The sequence below is a fragment of the Cupressus sempervirens genome, chromosome 2 (genome assembly GCF_028749045.1).
Source record: "Cupressus sempervirens isolate cs-2001-9-10 chromosome 2, ASM2874904v1, whole genome shotgun sequence".
In the NCBI taxonomy this organism is placed as follows: domain Eukaryota; kingdom Viridiplantae; phylum Streptophyta; class Pinopsida; order Cupressales; family Cupressaceae; genus Cupressus; species Cupressus sempervirens.
Genome location: NC_143119.1, coordinates 701,227,144 through 701,248,479, shown reverse-complemented (window position 1 = coordinate 701,248,479; position 21,336 = coordinate 701,227,144).

Genomic DNA, 21,336 nt, shown 5'->3' with positions numbered 1-21,336 from the left:
ATAAAACCACAACCCCACATGCGAATTATTGATATTTGGTAGCTTCAGTCGGATAAACCTATGAGACAATACACTATAGAGTGTGTGTGTGTGTGTGTGTGTGTATGTATAGACACACGCGCGCGCGCGCACACATACATATATGGATTTATTATATATGAGATATAAATTTATATATATCTAAGTATTATTATGTGAGAGAAATTAATATAATAATGATATATATATATATAACTATAATTAAAATTTATTATTATATTAATTATCTAATAACGATTAGACATGTCCCGTCAATATAAATACTAGGGATTGCTCTCTTCGGAAAACACGAGTCGTACATCCAATGCTATTTTAGTTGCAGTAATTCTTATTAAATCAACATGGTATCAGAGCCAAGTTCATTGGAGGATACAAAAATAAAATTGATCAGAAAGGTTTTGAATAAACCAACGTGGAAATGGAGATCCTCCCATGTTTGATATTGCCAGGAGAGCCTATAGATTGCTGTGATGAGATCAATGATGTAGAAGTATGAAAAATGCTTCTCAGGAGTAATATCACTATGAGCTTATTTTGATGTTGACCAAGCTAACTTTGTGGGCAACTTGGCTATGTATTTATTGGTCGAAGTTTGAACTACTAAGCCTACGTAGAGAATTATTGACAATTAAAAAATCATCACTCAAAGATGGTAGATTACCGATGGTAGTGGTTTACGAAAGTCTATGGAGATCATTCAAGAGCATTATGGGAAGAATTTAGATAACAAAATGTGCCCTAGTTGCTGATCCATTCAAATAGGGAATGATAATATATATTTGCAACGAACACATGGCAGGAGATATAAAACAAACATGCATGTCACTACAGAGCTCCTTGGAATTCAATCATCCATGTGAGAATGGAGACCGCTCAATAAGGACAAAGCATCTAACTACAGAGAATGGGAACATTGGAAACTATAAAACAAAATATAGAAACTCCGTGAGAACTATAGAAATATACGTGACTAAACAAATCTAAGGATTATGTCTCAAGAGATACATGGAGGTAGGGGTGGCATGTCAGTGGAAAATACGTTGAATCGGTCCTCCCTTGCATTTCGGTGTTGGAAATGCAACATATATTCATTCGATGATACTATGCAGCTCATACTCCTTGAACTATTAATCTAGAAGATGGAACTGATGCACAAGTAGGATCCGGAATAAATTTCATACAACCTATAATATACCACTAAGGAAAGAGGCATATAAGCAGGAAGATGGAAGACCAAAGAAGTTTTGGAGAATAAAACAACTGGGCAACTTAGCATACAAATCATGTTAATTGACGGAAGACCCTTGTAATCTAGTGTTTTCGTTATCGTAGCAGATTATTGGCATAGAGCAGAGACCGAGGACCAATTGTGTTGGAATAACATGCACATTCAAAAATATAGATGCCAATGTTAGAAGACAGCGGATCCTCACGAAGCTTGCAGCATTGTGGACAAGTATTATTTCGATTGGAGACCAATATAGGAGGGACAATAGAAATAATTGAAATATATCTCCATAGTATGAGAAGGAGCACTCTATAATACCGAATATGTACACCCAACAAAATAAGGTGATAAGATTATACATACAGAGATGAGAATATAATAAATATAACAAGCAAAAGAACTAGAGTTTGGAATTGGTGAATATAAAATGAGAGCATACCATTCATAATAAAGTCAGAATTCAAAAGATAGTTATATATATTCAGATTTTAATCTGAAATATATATATATATATATATATATATATATATATATATATATATATATATATATATATATATATATATATATATATATATATATATATATATATATATATATATATATATATATGTATATGCACACAACAAAATAATTGAGTGATAAAATGATATGTTATATATTTAGATATAGTGTGTGTGTGATTTTCTTATTTGTGTTTCTGGTGAGATTGTGTGTAAGTTTTTCAGCATCAACGTTTTGGATCATACTCTATGATCCATGTTTTTTCTTAGCTCTCTCATCCTGATGATGGATCATGGAGTATGATCCGAAACGTTGATGCTGAAAAACTTACACACAATCTCACCAGAAACACAAATAAGAATAGCATGGATTGTGGAAATCTGTTACAATTATATATGATTTACTGATATAATGATATGTTATATATTTAGATATAATGTGTGTGTGTGTGTGTGTTAAAGATAAATAAGTATGTGAAGTAGAGTCTTGATGAGGAGGATCTCTCTTATACTAAAATCAATCTCAATCCTAAGGGGATTCATCATTTTGGCATTATCCTTTGACTACAAGAGATAAGTATTTTCCAAGTATTATATCTTGAGAACTACTTTTATTTATTTACTTCTTGTAGTTAATCTCTTATTTGTATTTCTATATGTACTAGTAGTATGGACATCTTAAATAAATCTATCTAAAGAAATGCCGATAGATGTCCACTACAAAATAATTATAATTTAATTTATGACATCTAAAATTATTTATATTCCCTTTATCTCCATTTATTTAGTGTTATATTAACTTCAGCTTTTTATTTTAATTTCTTAAAAAATGGATGATTTATATCTCCAAATATTATAATTTAAATGGATATTTTATGTGGTATTTATTGAATTATTTTTAGATGTATATCCTATTTATAATAAGATTTAAATTTTTGACATGTAGATGGTTGTCAAATTTAACCTAGAAGAATAAAAGTTAAGATTAACACGCTCACACCATCCCACTCCCCCATTCTGCCATTGTAGAATGCCTATCGGCATTAATAAGAACTATTTACCTTGATCTTTTTTGAGGATGCTCTTGTAGGAAAATGAGGATTGATATTAGATTCAGAGGGAGTCTGACACTCCATTAGAAGCATCACTGGATGAGGAGCTCAAAAGTTTGATATTCAGAGGGAGTCTAAAAATCCATGTGTGTGATTGCATGATTTTGATGGGCCTACCCCCTATGTATATCATGAGAAAGTGACGGCTTCCATATGATTATCACTTGTACTTGTAAAAGTTTTTGAAAGGTGACAATCTTTCAATAACTTAATGTTCTATTCTGATGGACATCTTATGATGTCTAAGGAGATCATGATAGATGATAACTTGCATGGTGGGTTAAGTTCCTTAAACAAACCATGGCTTTCTATTGTGATGGACATCTTATGGTGTTTAAGAAGATCATGATAGATGATAATTTGCATGGTGGATTAAGTTCCTTAAACAGACCATGGCCTTCTATTGTGATGGACATCTTATGGTGTCTAAGTAGATCACGATAGACGATTACTTGCATGGTGGATTAAGTTCATTAAATAGACCATGGTTATTCCTATGGTAAGTATCATTGAGGATGCATGTGGACATACCTTATGAACATTTTTGAATACTTGGTGAATGGCATGTGACTTGGCATTCAAGAGGCCATTACTCTTGATATCATGAGATGATATCTAAATGGTGGATATCTTTTGATCAAATATACCCTTAAAATTTGCCATTCCTGATTTTACATTGAGGTAATATTATATCTTGTGTTTATCCTCCCTAGTTAAGAGGTACTGTTGATTTTTGGTAGATTTAGTCAGATAAACCTATGAGACAATACTATATATAAATATATATAATGTGATATAAATTTATATATATCTAAGTATTATTATGTGAGAGAAATTAATATAATAATGATTTATGGAAATTACATGTATATATATAATTAAAATTTATTATTATATTAACTATTTAATAACGAAGACACATGTCCCATATAGGGACATATCTCTTCTTGGCTTATTCTCAATATAAATACATGGGTTGCTGCCTTTGGAAAACACATACCATACAGGCAGTGCTATTACATTTGCAGCGATCCTTATTAAATCAACACAAATTTACATCTGATTGGCCAAAAAAGCTGTGGAACCTCATTCTCATCTTGATATTCCTGCATACAAGTGGCTTCATGCAGAGTTGTAGCTGGGGGAGCATTGAGGTTGAGAGTGAACAGTGACTGAAGTGATAGCACATGGGGCCGAGGGAAAGAGTCATCAGATATTGATGACACAGCATGCTTGTTAAGAAATTTTCCAAAAACTTCTTGAGGGTACTATAAATAGGCATGAAAGAGTCTCTATGCTGAAGGAAATGACGTGGAAAAAAATCCAACTCTATGACCTTGTCCTCGCCAGAAGTTGTGTCCTTTACAAGCCTTTAGGAGAGTATTATTTGGTGAATACACTTTCAGGAGATCTGCTAGGTTAATGATTCATATCACAGGACAACTATGTTCTACACTATGACATGGAGAAGAAACCTCAATTATATACAACTGAATTATAGCAAGCCTCACATTTGCTCAAGATGTGGAGAAGAAATCCACAATTGTCACAAACAGCAGAACTGTATAGAGCCTTTCAATTACACAGGCTGCAGCATCCTGCCCTGTAATCAAAGGTTGTAGATCGATGTCTGTCGTGAATTCCATGGACGTGAAATATTTTTTAACTTGTATCTGCACATAAAATCGCTTGTTAGGAAAAACCAGCATCAGACTAAAGTGTTGGGTTGTTGTGTTCTCCAGTCAACAAGTGAACAAGATTGAGCCCCCACTAACAATCCACTGTTGCAAGCTTTAAGCAGTTGGTATTACTTCTTGTCTTATGATATTCAGCAATTGGTGATATGGCTTGATCTGTCCATGTTATTTTGAATCAGAATCTCTACAGAATTGCAACCCAAAATTGGCAGGCAATCTGCTAACTTATTACCTTCACGGTATGCATGAGAGATTAATAATGTTTGAAACTTATCCAACAGCACCCAAACTATTTGGAGAATGTATTTTAGACCTCTATTATGATTTTTTCTCTCTTTTCCTGCATTTACATCTATGAGAGAATCACCTTCCACCTGAATCATCTTTAAAGCAGCTGCTAACCCCTTTCAGAACTTCCAAAGCTTCTGTCACATTATTTGAACGAGATGGAAGGCATGAAGAAATTAGAGTAATAAGAGAACCCCTGTGATTCCCTATACATATTCCTTCTCCAGAGATTCCTGGAGTTGCACATGATGCTCCATCAAAGTTTGATTTTAGAAAATTAGGACGCAGAGGAACCCATCTATGTGGGCTTCTATCTGGTTTTCCAGTTTTAACTTATTTGGTTCATGCAAGCTACCCAGGAATGGGAGAATTATTATTATTATTTGGTTCATGTATTATTTGAAACTAAAACAAATAAATAAAAATTATACAATACTTTTAAATACTTGGAGGGAAATAGGACTCAGAGGCCCCATTGAAAAATATATATCAAGGAGTTATCTATTTTCATTTGGAGTATAATTCAAGTCCAATTTTCTGATTTGAGTAGTTTGTTTAATTTAGAGCATTTGAGGGTCAAACCCCTTGGTTAATTCAATATTTAAGTGGACAGAAACCCTTTTGAATTCCACATTTGGGTGATCCCATCTGGTTATCACAATTGTATTGATTTGTAGGGGTTTTGGAGTTCGCTACATTGAAACAACAGTAATTTGATGGAGATTTCAACATTTTGATGATTGAGTACTATTGTCACAGTGTTACTATAGTTTTTAATCACCAAGTCAGCAATTTTGGGATCATTTAATATCTTTGTGGAGGCAATTTTCATTTGGAAGACAGGTCATATCTACATTGTATGATTTTGGGGCAGTTTATGGTTGATTTATCATTTTTCTACTCCTTTCCAGCTGCTGTACAATTTGCAGGGACATAGCTGTACCATCTCAAGTGCCACACCATTTGGAGTCTTGTACCATTATAGAGTGGTGATTTGTGTGGAGTACCAAATCAGATCATACCATAGGATTTGCAGATTCATCAGTCACTTCAGCCTTGATTAGGCCATAGTACACTTCTCGTTATGTAGGTTGTACAGTCTATGTCAGCCATACCAGTTCTGTACCACCATTATGAAAGCGCAGCATTAAAAACATGATAGATTGATATTCAGTGATTCATTCAGATGAGATTTCAATAAGATTTCTATCGGATGAATTTACATTACAATGCAATGGCTTTTAAAGCCGTATTTCCCCTTATAGAAATTGCCTATGGTAGTAACTTCCCATAAACTAAAATTGAACTAATTTATTATTTATTAATCTATACTACCAACCTAAATCTAAATTAATATAATAATCCAATATTTGCTCCCTTATATTATTTTAATCCAAATAACATTCCTCCCCTAATTTTATTAAATTGGAGTAACATTCCCACCTTTTTTATCAATCCAAATAAGATTGGAAAATTGTAAGGGTTTTGAACCCAACCCCTCTGGATACTTTGATGAGGCACCTCCACTAATCCTCTCACTCACCTAGGAAATGCCAAATTGACTGCAACAGTGGATCTTGTGATTGTGGAACCTGCAACCATTTGTACAATATGAGAGAACATAAAAGTGTTCCCATCCCTTATGCACAATGAGACACTTTTCCTCTAGAATTTTACATCTCCCCCAAGCAGGTCTATAGTGCTGCTTCCAGTTCTCCACGTGAGATGCTTTTTCTCGGAAAGTCCACATCTCCTCTGAGTGTGTCTAGCATCTCTTCAATTGCTGTTAAAACAATCCCCCCTTTGTTGCACAAATCACCAATCAAATGTCTACATATGAGGTAACCTTTTCTCTAAAAGTTCACATCTCACTTGAGTGTGACTAATGTCTCCTCAAGTGCTCGAAAAATCATCAATAAAAAATGAATACACAATAGAGTGCACCTAGAGGAATCTTGCTCCCTCTTGCACCTTGAGGGACAATATGATGCCAAACACCCTCTTTTCTATAGGGACACAAATAGGGGTTTTCTCATACAATAAGTCATCAGTGAGTGAGAAGCTAGCTAGGAATGATAAAATCCTCCTACCTCCATTTTCCTCCAACCTCTGGTAATTTTGTCACTCCATCCATCTAATGTCACATTATTCTCTTTATAACAAAAGCATACGAGTCTCCAAAAATGTTGAACCTTTAGCACAGAAGGGCTCAAGAATACAACCAATGTTTGATACACACATGGCCATAACTAATAAAATATTTTGAAGTGATAATATATCCTTTCAATGACCAAATTAACCTTTGAACACCAAAGGAAAATATATCTATTCATCTTTTTCAATAATGTGACTTCAGTTCTATTTCTGCAAATACAGAACATACCCTTATCTCACTACATATAAAGATTTAGTTGTGTTTACCTCCAAACATTTGCAAATCTTTCTCTTTTCCAAAACTCATAACACCCTTGGCCCAAATTTGAGTCTCACATGCTGTCCAAGGCAAAGATAATGGTCTATGACAGCTTCTTCAATGATTCTTTTTTAAAAAGTTTAGATATAACGGAACCTTTTTATGTGCATGCGATGACTTCTTTTTTCTACTGCGGCTTAAATCTTGGGGTTTTCCATCAGTACAGTCAACAGCCCTAACAATCCAAGTATAACTATTGGAACATCCATTCAAAACTTCCAAGGTTATATCCAATGTAGCATAGATATCTTCAAAAGCACAGAGCACAAAAAGTTGGAGTGACCATTCACTTTGCCTTGTATGGAATCAGTTTTCCAGTTGCAGTCTAGATCTTGCAGTCTATGTCTATTGCTTGATCTGGCCTGAGAAGAGAAGAGGAGAAAAAAACAAGGTCTCTAGTGCATATGTACTCAGTCTACTCTAGCACATGGCATAGAATTGTTTCTATGCAGAAAAAGTAAAACTTTTCACTCAAATCTTGCACGGCATCAAATTTCTTCAACTGTATATAGTGCATCTTTACTCCACACTTTTTAAAATAGATATCAAAAGGTTAATCAAACAAAATTCAATGATTCACTTTGTTCTGTCTAAGAGTGGTAGGAGTAAGGGAACCGTTTATCCATCAGCAATAGCAACCAGAAACTATTTAGACTAGTGGCTCACACAATAGCAACCACTTGACTGCGGTTATACAGATCCCACACAACTCTCAATCTTCAATTATACTGAATCTTTTTAACATATTTTTGCAATCTTCAAGGCTGACTCGATTCAACGCAGGTCTCAATCTTCAGTTTCTGCACCCTCCACAGGACTGAAGTTAATCAATTTGATCCCCAAACCACCATGACCAAGGTGTTCTGAAGTTAAAATACAATAGCAACCACTTGACTGTGGTTATACAGATCCCACACAACTCTCAATCTTCAATTATACTGAATCTTTTTAACCTATTTTTGCAATCTTCAAGGCTGATTCGATTCCACGCAGGTCTCAATCTTCAGTTTCTGCACCCTCCACAGGACTGAAGTTAATCAATTTGATCCCCAAACCACCATGACCAAGGTGTTCTGTCTCTTCTAAAATCTTCACTGACATAGAAAAGCTTTCTCGCAGCACTCAAGATCCTCCTCCAGTCACAATACCAGTGGAGTTCCAGAAATAAGACAGAGAGAAGTGTGCTAATAATAATCATGGGCATAGAAATTGGACCAAAGCAATCTGCTAGAACAATCAAATGTAGGGTATGTATTGTCTCCCAGTCCAGAAACTATTTAGTTTACATGCTTTGCTACCAAAATGAAAGTGCAGTTGTTAAAACATGATAGATTGATATTCAATGATTCATTCAGACTTGAGTTCAATCAGATTTGTGGTGGATAAATTTTACATTACACTGCAGTGGCTTTTTAAAGCCATATTTTCCCTTATAGAAACTGCCTACGGGAACAACTCCCCATAATTTTTTTTTTTTCATAATTTACTATTTATAAATCTAAAGTATTAACCTAAACCTAAATTAATGTCATACTCCAACACATAAAACATAATTTCAGAATCTTCTGTCAGCTGTTGGAGAGATTTTGTAAGGGTTTCAGATCTGATCATTCACTCAATAGGCTTCACAAGTCACATGGTGTTTCTGGATCTATTGTGATCGGTTTTAGCCATCACACGATGTAGTAGTTGAGTTTTCTGGATCTGCTACAAATGTAATAGCACTGCCATTGTATTTTGTATGTACTTTTCAAATCGCAGCCATCTCTCTAATATAGGATGAAGTATGGATAGACATGTCTCTTCACAGGGCATGTCTATTCATTAGAATGTAATTACTATAATGGCAAATAAATATCTAATATATTTAATATATTAAATATATATATTATATCTCACACTTATATATATATATATATGATATTTGCACTATAGTTTATCCCAACTAAAGCTACTAATTATTAACACTTCCTCTTAGCTTAGAGAGGATAAACAAGATTCATACACAATATGAATAATATATTACCTCAACGTAAATAATGGTTTCTAGAATGTCAACTCATATGACATCAAATCGATGCTATAAACATCAACACTCCCTCTTAGCTAGGGAAAATAAATTGTATAATCATATTACATATCTTGTGATCACATAACACATGATATGAAGTATCATATAACATATAATACATAGTTTTACATATCACTTAACTCGTGATATGAGGAATCACTCAACATGTGATACCTTGTTTTACACATCATCTAACATGTGATATGAGGAATCACCCAACATGTGATACCTTGTATTACATATCATCTAACACGTGATATGAGGAATCACCCAACATGTGATACCTAGTTTTACATATCACCTAACTCGTGATATGAAGGAATCACCCAACATGTGATACCTAGTTTTACATATCATCTAACATGTGATATGAGGAATCATCCAGCATGTGATGCCTAGTTTTACATATCACCTAACACGTGATATGAGGAATCACCTAACTTGTGATATCCAGTTTTAGATATCATCTCAATATGATATTAGAGATATGGTTTGACCAAGAATATCAAGTCACATGATATTCACCATAACTTACAATTGTTCAAAGGTAATGTGAACTTACCATAGGAACATTCATAATCTATTGTGATCGGTTTTAGCCATCACACGATGTCTATCACAATCTAGAAGGTCATGATCTATTTAAGGAACTAAATCCATCATGGTAGAAATCATCTGTCATGATTTGTTTCAGTCATCACACGATGTCTTATTATGATAGAAGATTAAGTTATTGTAAGATTTTCATCTTCTAATAATATCAACAAATACAAGTAATAATTATTTGGAAGTTGTCACTTCCTCATGATTTACACAGAGCCCATAAGGCATTAAATGATCTCACTAGTATAATAATCAATTAAATCAAGTTTACCTCATAAGTGTTTCACTTTCAACATTGAAACTCCCTCTCAATCACTATGATCAAGATTTTCACAAGTTGACTGAACCCAACTACTCCCTCTGAAGCTTGAGTTCATCGACATTTAGACCTCTTTGAAGATGTCAGACTCTCTCTTAATCTCTTTCTAAATCTGAATTCCATATGCTTGCGTCCTTGTGTTTCAAATATTTCCTTTCATAAGGTGAGCCCATATAGGAAATATAATGCATGAATCAATTTTCATCCTTCAATAAATATCTAATCACCCCTCTTAGTACCCCCTTTTTGTACCTTGACCAGATACGAAAGAGAAAAATATTGAAAGGTGACTTTGTATAGCCACAACTTTAGAGTATCACAAATGAAATATCATCACGAGTCTCCACTTGCCATGTTACTTTTGTTCATCACTTCCAACATCCTCGGGTGTCTTTTCCCAATTGGCCATCGCAACACTGAATCCAACTTCAACCCACATTGGTGAGACACCAAGTAGCTACACAATTCAATCAGACCACGAACACATCTTTCTTGCAAGCCATCAAGATTATTGACAAGGTTGCAACATGTCTCTCCTGATATCCAGACTATCTATGCAGCAACGAATTTGGAGATTCACAAGACTTAATCCTTTACCTGATAGAAGTCAAGGGTTCTTATGCCACAATAGAGGAAGAGCACTCTCGTGTTAGCCTTGGGCCACATTTCCGACCATGTGCCATCTAGAATTTGCTTATGTGTTGACCACTTAACCTCTAATAATATTCTTTTATTGATGTCAGGTCTGATTATCCCAATTACCTTGTCAGCGATTGATATCCCCACAATCTGCTCAGTGGGTCTATTAATGTCTTGTCTCCTCCCCGTATGTGATGTTTGTTTCATTCCAATGCTATCTTTCTTTTGCTCATGCTTTATGCACACGCTTTGTGCAAATAATGCTTGGTCATTCTCTCCTTTTGACGCATTCCTTCTATCGGTGATTCTATTTTTCATAGGGTAATTCAAATTTGTCCTCATTTTCCTGCAAACTGATATTATTTCAATTTTCTTTGCTTGCTTGATCCTATATTCTCGTCAAGCATTAATGAGTCAGGTCCATTTGCGAGAGCTATGTCCTTAATTAGCTGTAAATTAGAGAATTTCCAAGCTCATCAAACCCACTCAAATCCACGTGAATATAATAATTGGTCCATTCTGCAGTCAAGGACACGACATAAATAGTTTGTGTAGTCACTTTTAAATCACCAATTCAAGCTGTTGAAAACATCAGCGATAATGAGAAGATAAATTTCGGCTTACTATTATTCATTTCTTATGTCTAAGTAATCCCCATATTTTCTTCAATGTCTCTCGAGGAATTTGATGAACCATATTTTATGCATAGCCGCATAAGCATCTCATTCCATGAAAAAAACACGTTTCTTTGTACTCCATGGGTTAATGTCTCAACCAGTTTTATATGCCTTGACTTGAAGTTGAACTCGATGAAGATTTAAAAACTTGTCAACAACTTTATTATATGCCTACCCGACTACCACAGTCCTAATGAAATCACACTTCTTGAGCCGCAAAATAATTTGTGTGTCCATGACTACAGAGATTGCACTTGAAGCCTCATTAGTGGGAGACATTGAGAATCCATCTACATCCTCTCTAAATTTCTTTAAGGCCTTTATCTGTATTTGTTTGGCAAAAATCACTTTGTGCTTTGAAATTCAAACTTCCTTTAAAAAACATTACGTGTTTCCAAACGCTAGTAGAAAACAACACACTTTCCATGGTCAATAAATGAAATATTGTCTGCAGATTCTGACAGAAGAAATGAATAGGGTAGAGATTGTTGACCTTCATTTCTGTGGCAATGTCTGCAGCGAGTTTTACCCGCTCATTGTCTTTATGTTTCTAAATTTTTGTAATTTCAATATTAGAACATCCATGCATTTCATTAATGAAGATACAGATTTCTTATTTCATTTTACATTTACAACTAGGCTCTGATACCATGTTGAGTTTTCTGGATCTGCTGCAAATGTAATAGTTGAGTTTTCTGGATCTGCTACAAATGTAATAGCACTGCGATTGTATTTTGTATGTACTTTTCAAATGGCGGCCATCCCTCTAATATAGGATGAATTATGGATAGACATGTCTCTTCATGGGACATGTCTATTCATTAGAATGTAATTACTATAATGGCAAATAAATATCTAATATATTTAATATATTAAATATATATATTATATCTCACACTTATATATATATATATATAATATATAATATATATTTATATATATAAATATAATATATTTGCACTATAGTTTATCCTAACTAAAGCTACCAATTATTAACACCTAGGAGGTCATCATGACAAAATTCAGTCCTATTACGAAGAACGCTATATGGTACTGTTGGAAACATAAAAATCACTCATACATTAGTACCATTTTAAGGTGAGCACCTAGGATCATTAATCTGCAACACCAAATAACCTGCATAAAGACGAGAGAAGCAATAACATATGCTATTCCACCAAACCATGAATACAATATGGTGATAGTATCGTAATGAAATTTGTTACAATTATAGTTCCTTATAGGCAATGTAAGGAATAGGATTAAACAAGATCATGACATGGCTTATATCTATAATATGCTATGTTCCACGGAGTTTCCGGGACGGGGACGTTTTAGGGGACGGGGACGTGTTTCCGGTACGGGTACGGGTCGAAGCCAAAATTTAGGGGACGGGACAGCAGGGGACGGCGATTAAAAACATAGGGGATTTTTTTTACTATAGAGACAAAATTCAAATATGTATATCATAACATTGATAAACCATTCACCATAGACATTTTAGAAGATAAATACATGGAATATTATCAAATGGCAAATACTAAGTGCTTCCATTATAACAATATCACATACATATATAGCAAAAATTAAAATGCCTAAAGGCTTCAAGTATCATGCTGAAATCAGAATGAAATAAAGAGAAGTCCAACTAAAATAGTTGGTAAATAGTAAATACCGAACGCAATCTTGCCTCACTAAACACAATCTTTGCTCATTGCTGCTACTGCTCTTATGTTTTTTTCCTTCCTCTTAGCAAGTATGTTAAATCGAAAAATAAGTAGAAGAGTTAGTGTTTTAATGGACCAAATATGGGTTGCATATTGTTATTATGTCTTTAAGATGACTAGGGGCCACACGAACAACAAAAATTAGGAAAAAATGTTTTTTTGGGGATGGTTTGCCTTTACCAGATTGACTGGAAAAAAGGGGACGGCCAGCAGTTTCGGGGACGGATAGGGGACGGCAAAACTGTCCCCGATACTGCTGGCCGTCCCCAAGTTTCCTGCCCAAAAAAATTGGCCGTTTCGGGGACGTTTCTGAATTCTTCAAAAAAGGGACGTCGCAGGGTACGGCCAAAATCCGTACCCACGTCCCCGTTTCGTACCCGGTACGGGTACTAGGGTACAGAGGCAGGAAACGCGTCCCCGTGGAGCATAGATAATATGAGACAAACATAACAAATATTAAATGGCCTGGAACCCAAGAAATAAATGATATAAGATCTTATCAAGACAAGTAAAACATCTAGAAAGATTTCTAGGACCTCAGGAAACGTGAATAGGACCTATTGGGCGAACTAGATAGGTATCCGACTTTATTCACATCAACACCCCTCCTGAGTTCAACATAGGAAGGGACAAAACTGATATAAAGAAGCAAAATATGGCTCCCAATGCCAAGGAATGATAGGTACCCATGTACAAATGATTTCTCACAATCAGAGAAAATGAGAAAAATTGCCTCCAAAATAATGTCCCCAAAATAAGAGGATTATTAATATCATTGAAGCACAGAGAAGCTAACAGCTGTTAAAAGATGACTAATGAAGTGCTGTAATTGAAGAACATTCTCTGAAAACAGGATACTGATTAGGATCAAGAAGACACCAATGTACATGAGTGCCCCCAACGAGATATTTAAATACCGATTAGTTGGCAAATGAAGGCAATAAGCCGAAGATATAAATGGAACATGAATCTACATGAGTGACCTCAGCAGCCCTATTGGGTGAACTAGATAGGTGATGAAGTTTATTCACATCAACACCCCTGCCCCTAGTGCAACTTAGAAAGGAACAAAATCGATACAAAGAAGCAAAAGGTGGCTCCCACTGCCAAGGACTGATTTGGTACCCATGCACAGATAATCTCTCACAAACAGAGAAAAGGAGAACTTTTTTTGGGAGAAAACTCCTCTCCAAAAGAGTGAAAACATGACGAAGTACTAAGAAGTCTCCAAAATAATGTCCCCAAAACAAGAGGAACATGAATAACATTGGAGCACAAAGAAGCTGCTGACTGCTGTTAAAAGATGACTGACAAAGTGCTGTAATTGAAGAACATTCTCTGAAAACAGGGTACTGATTGGGATCAAGAAGACCCCAACGTACATGAGTGCCCCCAATGTCACTAAAATAATGATTAGGTGGCAAGTGAAGGCAATAACATCTGATAGCCGAATATACAAATGGAACATGAATCTGCACGAGTGACCTTAAGGACAATACTCAACAATGCAAGTTCATTATACTGGTGCCAATAGTTTGAAGAACATTGATTATGAAGGATTGAAGATCACTTCCACAAGATAGGAATGCAAGGGTGCATAATTTACTCCAAATTGAAACTAAGGAAGCATTAGCACGAAATAGTATAATACCCCTCATAATGCGCGCGCGCGCGAGAGAGAGAGAGAGAGAGAGAGAGAGAGAGAGATGACACACCCATCAAAATTGGGAGCCACCAAGTTGTATATGAAGAAGAAGATACAACATTTGAAATGACCAAGAGAGTACATACAATGAAAAAGGTATGCAAAGATCAAGGCACACATGCACGAGGCAAGAATTATTGAGAACCATTGTTGTCATGGAGGGGCATTCACTTGACAAAGATGTGGATGGAAAATAACAAAGGAACTTTACAACCCTCTATGGCACTTTATTATACAACACAAGTACAATAATATGGTATAACGTTGTGTGAAATCCCCCAAAGTCATATACAAGAGTGTGGAACTTATCTTAATGGATCTATAAAAGAGAAAATGTTTACACAGGATGCTCGAAGAGTCCACCAAAGGAGCTATATACATACGAAGCAGCCTAGATGAAGCCTTTCCATTCAAAAGAAGGGCTCCATAAGCCAAAACATCTAAGCAATTAACTAGAGCATCAAAACACAAAAGTATGTTTTCATTATACTTCGGGTATAATCTAGAAAAAGTGCATGGATAGACTAAAAGATATTTGAAAGACCTTTAAGATTTTGCAAGAATCACAAAAAATGGAGAAATTGTCCAAAAGTTATGAGCTTGGGAGCCAAAACTGCACAATTGACTTCAACATGTTATAAGATGCACCAACAATAAAATCTGAGAAAAATACTTGCACCATTGGATAATGCTCAGTGCTAGCTTTCCAATGGTATTGGCAATAAATGACTCTTATGAAGTTCTGGCCATTTATTTGATATGCCAAGTTCTGAGGAAAATACTTGCACCATTGGATAATGCTCAGTATTAACTTTCCAATGATATTGCTGATAAATGACTATTTGAAGTTATGGCCATTTACTTGATTAAGCTGAATTGGCAAAATAAAATTGCCGTTGGCGTGAAAAAGAGGTCCGCCACTGGCAAGAGTCGCAACTAGATAGTGCAATTGTGGTGGTAGCTTTGAGTATTGGCAAACGGTATGGAGAACTAAGTGCTTAGAGTGTGGGTCTAGGTGCTAGCGCCAAAGTAAAGGCACCAAGTGCTAAACAACTCACCTTGCCACCAAAAATATAAATCCTATTGACCACCATAAAATGAGTTTGATAGGATTAACAGGCTGTAGGCTCATAGTGGTATGCAAACCTAATTATATATTTATTTTACAATTTTTGCTTTGAACTGTGACAAGATAAATCTAAAAGTTTTCACCCCCAATAAAGCCGCAAAAATGTTAAATATGTACTTTTTATTTTATGTGAAGAATGACTTCGGAGGCTTTGAGGGTCATATAGCTTACAAAAGGAAATAATTTTTCCCCAAGGTCACTGGGAGACGGGGAGACTTCGAGGTCTCCGGTATGGGTACTGGTACCAGTACGGCAATTTTTCAAATAGGAGACGGGGGTACTTGGAAATGGCAATTTTTTAAATTTTTTTTTTTTAATAGTTTAAAGAGTCTAATACTAAAAGTAAATACAAAATCTGAAAATAGTAATATTGTAAGACTAAAGTAAATAATAATAGTAATGTCACATTAAAAATTAAAATAGACTCAAAGTCAAAGATTTCAAAACTCACATGATCACAATATTGTATCTCATAGACATATTTGTTTTTCGAATATTGCATATGATCACCATCATATCAGATTGATAATCACTGAGATGATCATTACATATTCAAATTTTAAATTCAAAAAAGTATAGTTTGAAGTTGAATTGCCGATATGCAAACAAAAATGAACACTTTGTACAATAAACAAAAAACAGAAATATATCTAGTATTAGTATGTCGATGGTACTATCATCTACTCCACAAGGTTGTGATCATCCATCTCAAGGTCTTCAGCTATCATGCTCTCCAAAAAATCATCACTCTCCACAAATATTTTAAATGATTTAATCATTTAAATTGTTGAATAAAAATAATTTTAAAAAAGTTTTCTAATGTTTTTAAAGTTAATTTATTAAATAAAATATTTTAAATGATTTAATCATTTAAATTGTCGGTGGTCTTAATTTTTGTATTAAAAACATTAAAATGAGGGCCAAAATATATAAAATAATTTAATATTATGTTTTACATTTATATTTTACCAGGAGACTTCGGGGAGACTTCACTTTTTGGATTAGGAGACGGGGAGACTTTAGGAGACTTCGTCGTGAAGTCTCCAACCTTTTCTGAGGTCTTTGGAGATGTGAAAAGTCTCCGAGACGCGACTTTTAGGGGGGAGACGGGTCTCCCCGTAACCATGTTTTTTCCTAAAAAATAACTTTGGCAAAAATGCAAATTTGTCTTTTGGGCCTCTTGAATGCAATGGAAGGTTTGATTTGGGCCAAAAATGCCTCGAGGAAAATTTGTTCACTAGATCTAAGCTTCAAACCCTTGTTTGCCAATGTTGCAAATAGTGGTTGAATTGAGTAAAACAAAAGCCAAATCTGACTTTTTCAGTTTTTGAGCCCCTCAATGAAATAGGACAACCCAAAATATTACCACTATAGCCAAAAGCAATGTAATTGTAGGAGATGATAGGTGAGTCCTCAACACCCCCTAAATCTTTGCAAGACCAAAACACTTCCACAAATCTTGGAGTTTATGTAATATGCGTAATACTGGCATTCAGATTTATATGATAGTAATGCTTATTTTCACTTGTATGCATATGCATTCGTAATACATGAAAGAGATCAATATAATTAATGGCCTATTCCTTAGTCTTCTGCTAATGCCTTCTTAAAGATAGGTTGGTTTTGTTAGGGAGAGGTAGTGTATGTAAAGTTTCTGCAAATTCTGAACTACCAAGCTTACAATGCTTTGAATATATTTGCTAGATATTATCTTCTATATATCAGAGTTATATGAAGTGTCTTTTAATGGAATAATATCAATTTTGGAAATGTTCTTAGTCTGCAATAACTCATATAGGGCAGTAATGTAGAGGAGCAGACTTTATTTGTATTGTGTGCTCTCTATCCTCATAATTACCATATGTTTATATTGAACCCAAGAGGCATGTCCTTACAAAGGACTTGACTCTTCTAGGTTGGCCCTTATCATAAACATATAATAATCCTCCAAGATTGGCATCTATTAGAAGATCAAATTAGATAGCCAACATACTTAACAACTATGCAAGCTAACATTATTTAAATGCTCCTAAATGAGACGCCGATAAGGTTATTTATATAGGGTTATAAAGAGGCAAATCCTACATAAGGATATCCATGCTTTACCTGATCTTGTACGATCTGCTGTTCAGATCAATATGTTATTGTAGTTACATAGAATTAACACTCCCTCTTAACTTGATAATCATACTGAGAGATAACATTTCTAGCAACATCAATCAGGATGAATAAGCATAGATTGATACTCTATATCTATCTGAATTTTCTAAGCATGTGGTATCATAGAACACATGATACTATGTCATATTACTATCCTCCGATATGACTCATCACTCATACTAGTGATAACAATATTGCATGGAATGCAACATACAAGATAAAATCTGAAGAATGATTAAATTCTTCATTTATCCAAGTTGTAACTCATAGGTATTGGTATTCCTATATCACAACATGACCTTGAGTTAAGATCTACCAGAACATAGGATAAAATCTGGAGAATGATTAAATTCTTCCTTTATCCAAGTTGTGACTCATATGGCATAGAAATGTCTACATCACAATATGATTTTGAACTCATCTAGATCTAACAGTAGTTCTCTACTGCTCATCACATTATCTAAGAGATCGTCATCTCTCATAATGCCTTTTATAGAAGTGTTCACTATCTCAGAGATCATCACCTCTTAAATAATGAATACAAATGGTGAAGCCCATAACAGTCAATAGCTTGACAATAATAATTTTAAATTAATAATAATCAAAGAATACAAATGTATTACAATTCAACCATACCAAGTCCTTTCCTGAAGTGCTCTGTCTTCACTTGAGAGAGAGGTTTGCTAAGAATATCTGTTGTCTGATCTGCAGTGCAAATGTTTTCTAATTTTACAGTATTCCTATCTACCATATCTATTACATAATGGGAAGGAATTTTAATATGCGTAGGTTTGTCATGAAAAATTGGATTCACAGAAAGCTTGATGGAACTCTGATTATCACAATGAATAAGAGTAGGATTCATAGGTTGACCAAATAATCCCACAAGTAACTTTCTGAGCCAAACTACTTCCCAAGAGGCCATTGCTACGGCAATGTATTCAGCTTCTGTGGAACTCTATGCCACTAATGCCTACTTTCTGCATATCCAAGATGTCATTGCTGAGCCTAAACTAAAACAACATCCTGAAGTGCTTTTCCTATAAGTAACACATCCAACCCAATCTAAGTCTGTGTACCCATGTAAGTCCAAGTCAACTTTCTCATGCTTGAGTCCAAGATTAAGAGTGCCTTGTAAGTATCTCATGATGTGTTTGACTGCAACTAGGTGAATCTCTTTTGGCTCACACAAATTGATTTAAGACATTAACAACATAGCAAATATCAGGTATTGTATTTACTAATACATAAGAGGCCCAAGCATTTGTTTGTAAAGAGTAGAATCTATGGAGGGTGATTCTGCAGCTGCTCCCTTAAGTTTGTGTAGATTAGTCTCCATTGGAGAAGACATAGGTCTGCAGTTCCACATTCCAAATCTCTTCAAGAAGTCTAATGTATACTTTCCTTGATTAAGTATGATGCTATCAGAATTTTGCCATACTTCCAGTCCTAGGAAGTAATGGAGTCCTAAATATTTCATTTCAAATTCTTTGATTAGATCTTTCTTGCATTGATCTATAGGATGATCATCACCTATTATTAGTAAATCATCAACATATATTATCAAAATTATCATATCATTTTTATCCTTTTTATAATAGAGATTTGGATCAGCTTCAATCTTGGAGAATCCTAAATTGGAGAGATACTTATCAATTATTTCATACCATGCCCTTGGAGCCTGATTAAGCCCATAGAGAGCTTTCTTCAACCTGCAAACAAAGACTTTAGGGTTATGAGTTTCAAATCCTTCAGGTTGTTCCAAATATACCTCTTCTATAATTTTTCCATTTAGAAATGTTGTTTTTACATCCATCTGATGTACTTCCCATCCCTTCGATGTTGCAATAGCTGGGATTGCTTTTACAAATGTATCTAGCAACAGGAGCAAAGGTTTCTTCATAATCAATTCCCTCTTTTTGAGAGAATCCTTTGGCTACAAATCTAGCTTTATATTTTTCAATGTTACTGTCAGTAGCATGCCTGATTTTAAATATCCACTTAGAATTAACAACGGATTTTCCTTCAAGTCTTGGAACAATTTCCCAAACATCATTCTTAATAATGGATTGGTATTCTTCCGTCATAACAACCTTTCCAAGTTGTATGCTTAATAGCATTTGAAACATTGGTTGGTTTTGATTTAGATAGATCACTCATGTTTGCTGCATAACTAGAAAATCTTTTGGGTCTTTTGCTTTCTCTGAAGGTTCCAGATGGTGCGAAGTCTTGTGTTTCCTCTATAGTCTTAATGGCCCAAAGTGGTCTTTTCTTTGAATTTTGAGTTTCCTCAAGATTAAGATTTTGAATTTCATCTTCAGTTTCTTCAATGTTCTCCCTCTGAAACTCAGATTAATGATTTTCTTCAGATTTAGGTAAATGTGTGGCATCTTCAAAACTTAGGGCTCTTTTGAATGCTAAATCTTTTTCAAATATTACATCCCTACTAAGTTCAATGTTTTTCTGACCAGGTATGAAAATTCTGTATGCTTTAGATGTTTCACTATACCCGACAAAAATACCTTTCCTCCCAGAGGGTTCTAACTTAGTTCGCTTTTATTTTGGGACATGTATATATAATAGGCACCTAAATATCCTAAGATGGCTTATATAAGGTTAACCTTAGTAAAGACTTCTTTAGGTGTTTTATCTCTAAGATGAGAGTGAGGCCTTTTGTTTTGAATATAGACAACAATACATGAGGCTTTTGTGCAAAGATAATATTCTAAATTTTGATCAAATATCACAGCTCTTGCTGCTTCTATAATTGTTCTATTCTTCCTTTTTGCTAACCCCGTTTTGCTATGGATTACAAGGAATAGTATTCTCCCTCTTAATTCCTGCTTTACAAAAATCTTTAAACAGGTCTGAAGTATACTCCCCTCCATTATCAGTCCTTAGAGTTTTAATTTTATGTCCTGATAAGTTTTCAGTTAAGGTTTTGAATTCTTTAAATCTCTTAAGGA